The following is a 13,016-nucleotide window of genomic DNA, read 5'->3' as shown; positions in this document are numbered from 1 at the left end:
AAGCAGGAGTATTCTCAATCTCATAGGGCTTTTTTAAAAAAAATTGACAGATAAAAATGGTATATAACTATGGTGTCCATGTGATGTTCTGAACTCTGCATACATTGTGAAACGGTTAAAAGAAGCTCATTAATATATATATTGCCTCTGCTATTTACTGTTTTTTTTTTTTTGTTTTTGTTTTTTTTTTTGTGGTTGAGAACACTGAAAGTCTGTTCTCCGGGGATTTTCAAGAATACAGTAAGTTGTTATTAACTACACTCACAATAGTTGTACAATAGAGATCTTGAACTTATTCTTCCTATCTAACTGAAATTTTATATCCTTCAACTAACAGCTTTCCACTATCCCGGCCCTCCCAGCTCTTGGTAACAACTCTAACTTCTGTGAGTTTAGCTTTTTTAGATTCCATATAGAAGTGAGATCAAGGCCCATGCACGGTAGCTCAGGCCTGTAATCCCAGCACTTTGGGAGGCTGAGGTGGGTGGATCACCTGAGTTCAGGAGTTCAAGACCAGCCTGACCAATAAGGTAAAACACCGTCTCTACTAAAAATACAAAAATTAGCCAGGCATGGTGGCAAGTGCCTATAGTCCAGGCTACTCAGGAGGGTGAGACAGGAGAACTGCTTGAACCCGGGAGGCAGAGGTTGCAGTGAGCCGAGACCGCGCCACTATACTCTAGCCTGGTGATAGAGCGAGACTCCATCTCAAAATAAATAAATAAATAAAAGAAGTGAGATCATGTGGTATTTGTTTTTTTGTGACTTGCTTATTTCATTCAGCCTATTGTCCTTCAGATCCATCCATGTTATCACATATGACAATGTTTCTTTCTTTTTAAAGGCTGAATAGTATCTTCATGGGGCTGTAATTCAGGAGTCTCGTTGGAGTCAGGCCTGAGCAAACCATCTCTGGATTCTTCCATTTCAAGGCCCGTTGGGGATTCTGTAGAGATCAGAGGAGCTGAAACACTAAACAGGGCTAACTCTAAATTAAAAAGCATGAGCCTTGTTTGCTTTATGACTCTTAACTAATGCAAATTATTAAGACAATTTAATAGAAAAAACTCAACCAATCACTCTAACCAAATCTATTCTGGGTATTTTAAACCTTTCTATCTCTCCTATTCGTTTCAGCGATACTGTGCACGCACTTGGCATTTTGTTTTTTGTATGCAGATGTCAGAGCGTGAGTACGGCAGGGACTTGCATACCTACGGAGTTGGGAGAATTTGTCCCCTGACCTTCTCCCCTGTGTCCTTCCTGCTCCCTGGAGGGCAGGGCCCACTTGAGACATCTTTCAGCTCTTGGCCATTTGGTTCTTCTAGACTTTCTGTCCCTGACTGAGATGATTCAGCGGCTTACACACCTCTGCCTAACTTGCCTAAGAAAAAGCGAAGATAAGGATGCTTTCATCCATTTGCTCGGATCCTCTGAGTGGACTCTGGACAGCGCTGTTTGGGAGCCTACTTCTCCTATCACTGTCGAAGGTGTCAGCTGTCCAGAAAAAGTGCCGAGAGAAAATAACACTGAGATTAGCTAAACGCAGATGGCCACCGCGAGACCTTCTCCAGGGCACGGGAGCAGCGACCGGCATCTGTCTGCCAGGTGTCCTTATGTCATTTCCCTTGAGTGCTGCACATCACAGAGCTGGAGGGACACGGCTGGATAATCTTGGGTCCAGACTCAGAGCCTTAAGCTCCTTTTACTTATTTTTTAATAACAAAGAGGAATCTCATGTTTTGCTCCAATGAACGGCATAAAGGAGAAGTGGTGCGTATTTTAGGAACTTTGTGTCCCAGATACCAAAAGACTTTGTACCATCCTTAGAATAAGTAGCTAGACGCCACCTCCCCAGCCCACAAGGTCACCGCCTTGAAGGTTATACGTGTGTTTGGATGTTTACGATCCCATTTCCAGGACCTGTACACTTTTTATTTCTTTTTTCCGGGAATGCTCTTTCCCCACGTCTTGGCAGCCTCCATGTCTCATTCCATCCACGCCTCTGCTGGAGTGTCATCTTCACACAAGATCTCCCTGACTTCTTTATCGTAAGCAGCCTCTCCCTGCAACAGAACTTCCTACACTGTACTCTGCTGTCCTGTATGGAGTCCATGATAGGTGAGCAGTGCCGTGCGGAACAGAATTCCTAGCTATACTTAACCGTAACCCATTTAAATTTGTAAACTGAAGGAGTGTGAAATAGTGCTCTGTTAAAGCAACTTGATTGTTCGATGGAATTACATTTCTCTTTAACCATGCAAAATTTAGCTTCCGAACGGAGATATGCTGTAAGTGTAAAATACCTTTGAATTTCAAAGATTTGTAATGGATTTGGAAGATCAGGTAGGGAAAAATGCAAACTATCTCCTTAATGTTTCTATTCATTACATGTTGAAATAAATATTTTGGATATATTTGGTTACATAAAATATACTATTACATTAATTTGATTTCTCCCTTTTTACTTTTAATGTAACTGCTAGACATTGAAATTTTCTATGGGACAGCATTGCTCTACATTTTGCCTTTTTATTACCTAACACTGTATATTTTAATAGATTCTATATTATACAATATAAATATTATGAATTATTTCTGTATCATCTGTTTGTTTCTCCAGAAGGCCTACTAGAGTCTTATCTTTTAAAAGTACTAATATTAAAATGCTTTCTTGTGATTTACATAGAAGAAATATAGCACCTTCTCAGAACCCCAAAGGGAGGAAAATACACTAGCTTTGGTCCCAAATAGTAAAAAAAAAATATGGATAGGAGCTTGGCCTACATGTAGGGGAGAGACAGGTGACAGGATGTTTAGAACGAGCCAGATGATTCCTTGAGCCTCTGTTCCAAATCTTTCATTTAATGTATGGGATATCGAGGCTGAGTGCTTCACACTCTTCGGGACTCAGCTCTTGGGAGGATGCTTCCTTTCCAAATTCACATTATAGAAGCACAATGAAATTATTTGGTGGGCTGTTGCTAAGATCTGCCCCTAAATAAATGACAGTGGCCTTCGTGGCCATCCAGAGTCAAAGGGAGCTGTGTGTGCATGTGTGCCCCTGTGTTTCATGAAAAGACATTGTTCTGGTCTTGTTTTATTTCTATAGTCACACACATCATGCCAAAAAAAAAAAAATCCTATTTGGTTTTGTTTGTTTGTTCGTTAGAAACAAGAGTCTCACTCTGTTACCCAGGCTGGGATGCAATGGGGCCATCTTGGCTCACTGCAACCTCCTCTTCCCAGGTTCAAGAGATTCTCCTGCCCCAGCCTACCAAGTAGCTGGGACTACAGGCATGTGCCACCACGCCCGGCTAATTTTTTCACATTTTTAGTAGAGATAGGGTTTCACCATGTTAGCCAGATGGTCTTGATCTCCTGACCTTGCGATCCGCCTGCCTTGGCCTCCTAAAGTGCTAGGATTACAGGCGTGAGCCACCGTGCCGGGCTTGAAAAAACAACAACAAAAACTCCACCCTATTTGGAATGATAACTTAGGTAAAAGCGAGAAATAAGATATAATAATCCACTAGTGGAGGTCATGTGAGAGGCTGGCTGGGGAGAGGCTAGGATATGGTGATGTACCTGCCCAGTGCTCACAACGATATACTCTACAACAGGATGTGCCGCAGTTTCTTTGGTATGGCGCAGAGTGATGGGACTTACAAAAATCCAACTGTGCTTTCATTCCATCAAGGCATTGTTCTATCTGCTGGAAATATTGCGGTGAAAAAGCAAGGTCCGGACCGGGTGCGGTGGCTCAAGCCTGTAATCCTAGCACTTTGGGAGGCTGAGGCAGGTGGATCACGAGGTCAAGAGATCGAGACCATCCTGGTCAACATGGTGAAACCCCATCTCTACTAAAAATACAAAAAAAAAATTAGCTGGGCATGGTGGCGTGTGCCTGTAATCCCAGCTACTCGGGAGGCTGAGGCAGGAGAATTGCCTGAACCCAGGAGGCGGAGGTTGCAGTGAGCCGAGATCGCGCCATTGCACTCCAGCCTGGGTAAGAAGAGCGAAACTCCGTCTCAAAAAAAAAAAAAAAAAAGCAAGTTCCCACCACACAATCCAGCAGTTTCACTCCTTGGGCTTAAAAACTTCCATCCACACAAAAACCTGCACACAGATGTTTATAGCAGCTTTATTCATAATTGCCAAAACTTAAGAGGCAACCAAGATGTCCTTCAGAAGAGGAATAAATAAACTGGTATATCTAGATGATAAAATGTTATTCGATATGAAAAAGCAATGAGCTATCAAGCAATGAAAAGCCATGGAAGAGCCTCAAATGCATGTTGTGAAGTGAAAGAAGCCAATCCGAACAGGCTGCACACTCCAATTCCAACCGTTTGACATTCTGGATAAGCTAAAATGATGAAAACCGTAAAAGGATCAGCCGTTTCCTGGGGTTAGGGTGAGGAAGGGATGAATAGTCAGATCACAGAGATCTCAAGGCAGTGAAACTATTCTGTATGATTCTTCAATGATGGATCTGTGTCCTTATACATAAAACATACTATATCAAGAGTGAACCCTAATGTAAATGAAGAACTCTGCGTGATAATGATGTATCCATATAGGTTCATGAATTACAACAAACGTACCATTCTGATGGGGAATGTTGATGGTGAAGGAGGCTGTGCATGTGAAGTTGAGGAGAAATATATGGGAAATATATGGGAGAGCTCTCTTTCACTCATCTTTGAAATGATGAATGAAAGAGAGATCTCCCATATATTTCACTCATCTTTGCTGTTACCCTAACACTTTCATTCATCTTTGCTGTAAAAAAATAAAATAAAAAATAAAAAAATAAGACCTTAGAAAAATAAAACAAATAAACAGAAAAGGTAGAGACCTTTTCATGGAAAGCATGCTAAGTGACCATTTTCACAGTTGTATGACTGTAGGTAAAGATAAAGGCTAAGAGGAGAGAAGGCAAGGGGCATTCGGCTGACATTGGAGCTCTGGATTCTGGTCCTTCCAGAGACAGGCTCTTCTCACAATTTCCTGCATTTTGCTTTTGTGAGCTTCTGTGGCTTAGGCTAATGAGATCTGGGTGCAGGTCACTTGCCTGTGCAGGAGTGCTGATGCATGCGGATGTCACCAACTACTCTGCAAGTTTATTGAGCACCTTAAATATAATAATAAATGCAAAGTAACTAGTGTCATGATCAGCATACAAAAGCCTCTCAAAAAATGATAATGACAATGATAACTAAAAATCTCTCGGAGAGTTTTCCAAATCTTTCTCAAGCTAAAGATCCAAAAACAACACACAGCTCTATGCAAATCTGGCCAATGCTAAGCGTTTCAGAGGAACCTATATTGATTTGGGCTGCAAAAGAGACTTTTTCTTTTTTTTTTTTTTTTGTTAAGAAAATAGAATGAAAGATGTTAAGTAAATTTGAGTTATTCACCTGGTATAAGCCAGGATTCACCAGGAACAGCTGGGAGATACATACACACACACACACACACACACACTCACTCACTGAGCCCCATGTGCTCCCATCATTAAAGTGTCTCAGAATTCTGGCTTGTTCAATTTCTTTTTTCTAAGAAACAGAATATTTTTCCTCTCTTGCAAAATCTTTTGCAAAACTCAAAATACGAAACAGATAAAAGCAGAGCCCTCTGTGCTGCAGCACCCCGCACTCTCTAGCTTCTCTGTTCTCTGTGCTCCTGGGGAATCTCTCTGGAGCAGAAGCACCCCTCAGAATGGATTTGGAAAACACTGTGGTAGGAGATGAGGGAGGATAAAAGCACATACAGGCCTCAGTTTGGCAAAATTCGCTGTTGAATAAGTGTCAGAGAGCTGGAGAGCAAGTTGAGGCACTGCAGTGAAAACAGGTAATGATGAAGGAGGGTATTAGTCCTTGGACTTGACCTGATGTGAACTCTCCCAGTGAGGAGGGAGCAGAGGCAGAGAAAGGTGTCCGAGGAGCCTGAAACAGATTTATTAATGGGATAGACAAGCCTGAAAGTTAGAAACTGAGCTTTATGACAGTTAAATGGCAGAACATAGGCTTTTATTTAGATATCTCTTGCCTTTTTCTTTTCACTTTCTAAAAATGACATGTAAGTTTCTATATTACCTACAATTTATAGAGCCCACACTCATTCACTGTCTTTTGCTTTAGGAGGTTTGTATATACTGACTTTACATGGCACTGGATCATTTATACTTAACATGAAATTCAATTCATTCTACTTCTAAATAATTATATTTCTTTATATAACACACTAAACGATTTTTTAATGCCTGAAGAAGATCCAAACTTGTATTTCTGCTATGCCGTTCTGTCTCTCTCTTTTAAAAATTAAAACTTTTGTTATGGGAAATTTCAAATATATACAACAGTTGAGAGAAGAGTATAATGAACACTCACGTACTCATCATACACCTTCAACAATTTACAAATGGCCAGTCTGTTCCATATGTATTTCTACTTCCAGTCCCTTGGATTACTTTGAAGCAAATTTCAGACACATACTTCATCTGTGATTACAGTTAATTCTTGTTATTCACAGTAGTTATGTTTTTTAAAATCACTGTGAACACTGAACTTGTGAATAGTGAATCATTGCTCCTAGGGAAAATACAGGATTAGGTTCCTGAGAGCCTCTGGCCACAACATTTTTGTCAACAGATTAATACATAAGCTTGTTAAATGCAGGTTTCTGTTTAAAGACACTTTATTTATGTTGTTGATTCATTGACATTGAATTTACTGCCACCAGCACCATAACTAATGTCAGAATGAAGCTTACTTAACACATGGGTTTTCTCTGTACGGTTATAAAACACATAGCTTTCTTGTACTTTAGAACACCATATAGAATTTCAGCACCATGCTTGTGAGCCCCTTCCTTACACCTTATACAAAAGTTAACTCAAGATAGATTAAAGACTTAAATGTAAAACCTCAAACCATAAAAACCCTAGAAGAAAACCTAGGCAATATCATCAGGACATAGGCATGGGCAAAGACTTCATGATGAAAATGCCAAAAGCAATTGCAGCAAAAGCCAAAATTGACAAATGAAATTTAATAACTAAAGAGCTTCTGTACAGCAAAAGAAACTAGCTTCAGAGTGAACAGGCAAACTGCAGAATGGGAGAAAATTTTTGCAATTTACCCATCTGACAAAGGTCTAATGTCCAGAATCTGCAAGGAACTTAAATAAATTTACAAGGAAAAAACAACTCATGAAAAAGGGGGCAAAGGATATGAACAGCCACTTCTCAAACAAAGACATTTACACAGCCAACAAACATGAAAAAAAGCTCAACATCACTGATCATTATAGAAATGCAAATCAAACCCACAATGAGATACCATCTCACATCAGTCAGAAAGGCAATTATTAAAGCGTCAAGAAGCAATAGATGCTGGCGAGGCTGTGGAGAAACAGGAACACACTTACACTGTTGATGGGAATAGAAATTAGTTCAACCATAGTGGAAAACAGTATGGAGATTCCTCAAGGATCTAGAACCAGAAATATCATTTGACCCAGGAATACCATTACTGGGTATATACCCAAAGGATTATAAATCATTCTACTATGAAGACACATGCACATGTATGTTTATTGCAACACTATTTACAATAGCAAAGTCATGGAACCAACCCAAATGCTGATCAATGATAGACTGGATAAAGAAAATGTGGTACGTATACACCATGGAATACTACACAGCCATGAAAAGGAATGAGATCATGTCCTTCGCAAGGCCATGGATGAAGATGGAAGCCAACATCCTCAGCAAACTAACACAGGAACAGAAAACCAAACACTACATATTCTCACTCATAAGTGGGAGCTGAACAATGAGAACACATGGACACAGGGAAGGGAACAACACACACCAGGGACCGTTGGGAAGGTGGGGAGCGAGGGGAGGGAACTCAGAGGACAGGTCAATAGAGGCAGCAAACCACCATGGCACACATATACCTATGCAATAAACCTGCACATTCTGTACATGCATTCCATAAGTTAAAGTAAAATAATAATAAATAAATGCAAAGTGTAAACAAAGTCTATGTCCCATTATTCCATATGATATGTAATAATAATTGAAATCATTAAACATCCAGTTTGGGTTCACATTTCCCTGATTGTCTCATACATATATTTTTTAATGCAGTTTGTTCATTTGAATAATCCTTTAAAGGTTTTATCAACTTTGTCAACCGGCCTTAACTTTTCCATTTATATCCACGACATTTTAGCAACCTTTCTAGATGGTGCACTAAGGCCTTGATTCAAGGAGATTTCCAGGAGCTCATGTCAGGGGTGTGTTTTTCATTGACTGCTCAAGTGGGGGCTACTTTGCATGTCTTCAACAATAGGTGGGTTTCATCTGACTTCTTGCCTCTGCACTATATCCAGCAGAAATTCCTCCAAGTTGTTTTCATGTGGATAATGCCCTCCCTATTTTGCAATACTAATGCAGATATTTTTGCTAGTTTTTCTGTGTGGGGGAATGGCAGTTCTATGGACATTTGGAAGGGGAGTGGGATTAAAAACATGTGCCTAATCAATCATCCTTAACTGAAACGATGTAGTCTTAACAGATTTACAGCACTCTTCATTTTACAACCACTTAAGTAAGTTTATAAATTTAAAACAGACCAAAGAAGCATCCACCATTTAAAGGACTATTCAGCCCCCTAATTTTTAGATGCAACAAAAAATTCATCAGTTAAAAAAAACTATTTTCTTCTAAAAAGATGTGTTGGACATCTATCATGTGCCAGGCTGTATGTTAAATGCCAGTTATCAAAAGGAATAGGCAGGACCGGGCGCGGTGGCTCAGGCCTGTAATCCCAGAACTTTGGGAGGCTGAAGTGGGCAGATCACGAGATCAGGAGTTTGAGAGCAGCTTGGCCAATATGGTGAAACCCCATCTCTAGTAAAGATACTAAAAAAAAAAAAAAAAAAAAAAAAACAATTAGCTGTGCTGGGTGGCCTGCTCCTGTAGTCCCAGCTACTTGGGAGGCTGAGGCAGGAGAATCGCTTGAACCTGGAAGGCGGAGGTTGCAGTGAGCCAAAATCGTGCCACTGCCCTCGAGCATGAGCAACAGAGTGAGACTTTGTCTCAAAAAAAAAAAAAAAAATAGGAATAGGCACAGTCCCTGTCCACATGCTTCTTAACAGCCTACATAGCAAGGGGGTTATATACCTAGGAATGGCAGGATCCAAGCTGGCCATCATTGGGAGCAGAGGATTCTGGGAGCAGAAGTGATTTATTCCACCTGGGGCTCCCACGCTGGGAAAGCTTCATGAAGGAGGAGATACAGGGGCGGGAGGGTAGATGAATGGACACTAAGAAGAAGGTAAAGGTTGTGCTTGGCAACTAACGGGTAAGCTGGTGATTCTGGATTATAAAGATTGAAAAGAAAGCCAATATGAGATTATGAAAGTCTTTGTGAAGACTTGGGGCTTTATCATCTCAGGCAGTAGAAATCCATGGATATTCCTAAAAATAGTATTGTGGCATGATTAGAAGTTCAATGAAATAAGAAACAGCAATCAAAGGAATCATTCTTTAAGGATCAAGAAAAGACTATAGAAAAGACTGGAAACAAATTTACTCCAAATCTAACCAAAATGTAAAAGTGTTCCAGATATGAGATAAACAGTATATAAACTGTGGAAAATCTCTTTTAAAATGTTTAAGATAAAAAAAGGAGAACAAAAAAAAAATTCATTGGAGTTCAATCTTAAGCCCTAACTTATCTAGTGCTTTTATAAAGAGAAGAAAATATGGTTCCCAAATTCCTATTTTGATGACCAGCGCTGCACCTGACCACACAAACAGCCAGAACATACACTTCTCAGTGATGCGACCCTTATTCTTCTGACTCAAAGTTTGAATTTTCCTTCAGGCCAGTGAAAGCAAGCCCTTCTGCCACACACTTTCCATTATCTGTTTTCTTTCTTGATGCCTGAAATATAGCAAAGGGGCAAGATTTCCTGATCTACCTTTGCCCTTATGAAGGTACCTTGCTTAATTTTTTTGTATTTTCATTTTCACCCCAGAAGAGTATTTATCTCTTTAACTTTATACATGCTAACCCACCCTCCAAGTGCTAGAACACTCCAGACTTCATTATTATTATATTTTAAAATAATTTTGGACATACTGGTAATTATTTTCAGACACCAGGCCTTCTGCCAAAAATCTAGAATCAGCTTTGGACCAGTTTAGAATCTCCGGGTCTTTGTAAGTGATAGAGAACATCTCTGGGAACACTTTTCAGAGTCCCAGAATGTTCTTTTCCAGCAAAGATACCTCATAGCCACAGCTTTCTATGTCTGTATTCACACTTTCCTCAGACACATCCTGCTTTCTATTAGATCAGAGCACATGTCCTAAAGCCCTCTTGGTCTGCACTTAATAGCAAGTTAGTTTAGGGCTTTGCAGACATCAGAGGAATCTTTCGTCCGTCTCTATCTGTAGTTCTCCAACTGCCAACATTTTCTAAGGCCTTAGAATGGCATATACCAGAATTGGAGGGAGCTCAGAGACTATCTAAACCATAAATGCTCACGTTTTATTTTTGCATCAAAGACTTTTGTTCAAACATATCAAAATCTTGGCCAGGCACGGTGACTTACGCCTGTAATCCCAGCACTTTGGGAGGCTAAGGTGGGTGGATCACTTGAGGCCAGGAGTTCAAGACCAGCCTGACCAGCATGATGAAACCTCATCTCTATTAAAATTACAAAAATTAGCCGGTGTGGTGGTGCACGCCTGTGGTCCCTGCTACTCTGGAGGCTGAGGCAGGAGAATCGCTTGAACCCAGTAGGCGGAGGTTGCAGTGAGCTGAGATCATGGCCACTGCACTTCAGCCTGGGTGACAGAGTGAGGCTCTGTCTCAAAAAAAAAAAAAAATCAAAATCTTAAGCTCAAATTTTAATCATACAAGGGAGATCATTGCTTGATACAAAACAAATAAAAGTATAACACCCAAGGGTGAACAGGGCACTTCTGCTAAAAATCGCTGAGCTCTGCAGAGCATAGTTTGAAAACCAGTGGCTAATTGAACATTTTAGGAAAGCATAAGTAATGAAAATAATGTTCAAAAACATTAAAGCCATTTGTCCACAGTGACACCATTTAAAGAAAAGTCAGTATCCTAATTCTGGTCTGATTGATCCCAAACCCCCAGGTCTTCCCATGGGGTCATGCGTACTGCCCATGTATGCACGAGCCTTGCTTCCAAAAGCTTCTCCTAAAGCAGAATTGCAGACACTTATTTTGATGACCCATTTGCTTGGTGATTCACCTTCACATGTTTTCCTTTTTTTCTAAATACAATTCACAATTTTGCTCATAAGATACAAACTTAACCTTTCGGGTATCTTGTACCTAAAGCAATAAAGTCTGGACCAAGAGCACTGTGCCTCATTAATATGTTATAGCTCTATTGCTTTGGTGAATTTTCTCCTCAAACCAGTTGACTGTTTTTAAAATGCTTTGCCCTGCCTGGTAAAACAACCAGTTGACCAGTTGGCTGTTTTTATGAATGTTTTGCCCTTTCTGGCAAGAATGATTTTTCCTTTTGTTTTGTTCAAGCATATCAAAATGTTACACTCAAAACCTTATAAGGGAGATCATTGCTCAATATAAAACAGATGAAAAACTCTAGAGGTTGGGTACAGATAGTGTGATTACATAGTTTGTCTTCTGAATTCGGACATTTTTGAAAGTAAAAAGGGGTTCGATTAATTAGTAACCTGGGACAGCAGATGCAATCCTGGACTGTCTTGGACAAGCAGGACAGATCACCTGTCATCCTGCTATAGTTTCCAGGTCACCCAAAAGCTGGGATGAAGTTGACAAAATTTCGGTTAATAAGCCACAGGAGAAATTATAGAGAAGAAAGAACATCAAGAGTGATCAAAGACAGGAAATATGAGAAACTGGTGTGACTGGCAGATTTACAACCAGAATCAGAGCTTTGTGTCTCTGGCTGTGGACCTCGAGCCCGTAGGAGTGGGTAGCCCAGGTGGAAGTAGAAAGGAGGAGAAGAGGAGAAATCTCCCAAAGCAGAACTGGTTAGAGGCGAGAAATAGCCCTAAGAAGGGCATTTGGCTCCTGCGTTCTCTTCAACTGTCTGTGCAGAAGAGTATACGTGAGACATTCTAGCAGGAAAATCCCCAAATTCCCGAGACAATGGCCTTATGTAAATCATAGGAGATATAGCTGTATACGGCCTGACGAGGATGAGCTCTGGAATGTTTTGATGGAAGAGAAGGATGTTGGCCTTGCCTCCGCATAGGAGATCAGGGTTAGAAAGGACAGCTGCTCACACTCCTGGCTGGTGGTGCCTATGTCTGCCTGTAGCCACATCAGCATCCCCAAACCAGGCTTATAGGGGGCTTGCCACTGAGAGGCTGTGCTGTCCTTTGATTCCAAATTTTCTGTTGCAGAAAGACAGCCATTGTGTATTGCTTGACATGTCACATTTACACACTCCTTTCTGTTTCTTAAGAAAGAAAACCATATAACCTTTAAAAAGTGGAAACCTGGAGTCAAAAAGGCAAAGTTGGGTCATGCTCTGGTTGAATAAAAATTCACCCTAACCTCTCTATGTTTATACGTTATTCACAAACATGGCTAGTGGCCATTGAACATTTTCTGTGTGCTTTACAGGCTGATCTCAGGTGACACTTGTGACTATGCGGGGGTCAACCCTCCCAGTTTGCCTGAAACTGTTCTGCCTTTAGCACTGGAAGTTCTATCTCTTGGGACAATCCTCAGTTCCAGTCAAACCAGAACACTAGTTCACTCTACTTATAATATTCCAACGAGGCTGGTTTATTTTCTTACCCATTTCACGGATTGCACTTTACAGATGACCTAACTGAACCTCAGACAAACTAAGTCAATTTCGTAATACACAAAACTCCTGGAACATGAGGTGGCAGGATTTGAACCCACCTCTGCCTGACTTCAAAGCCAGTGCTCTCAACTGTTACACTCTCACCTC

General features: G+C 40.6%; 1 protein-coding gene across 1 annotated transcript in view; it reads right to left on the bottom strand.

Moving 5' to 3' along the window:
• MYOCD (myocardin) overlaps positions 1-13,016 on the bottom strand; it is a 171,993-nt gene that overhangs the window by 144,090 nt on the left and 14,887 nt on the right. The gene's annotated exons all lie outside the window — the stretch shown is intronic.

Source organism: Saimiri boliviensis, chromosome 17, assembly GCF_048565385.1.
Source record: "Saimiri boliviensis isolate mSaiBol1 chromosome 17, mSaiBol1.pri, whole genome shotgun sequence".
Classification (NCBI taxonomy): Eukaryota; Metazoa; Chordata; class Mammalia; order Primates; family Cebidae; genus Saimiri; species Saimiri boliviensis.
This window is presented reverse-complemented; position numbering and strand designations above follow the sequence as displayed.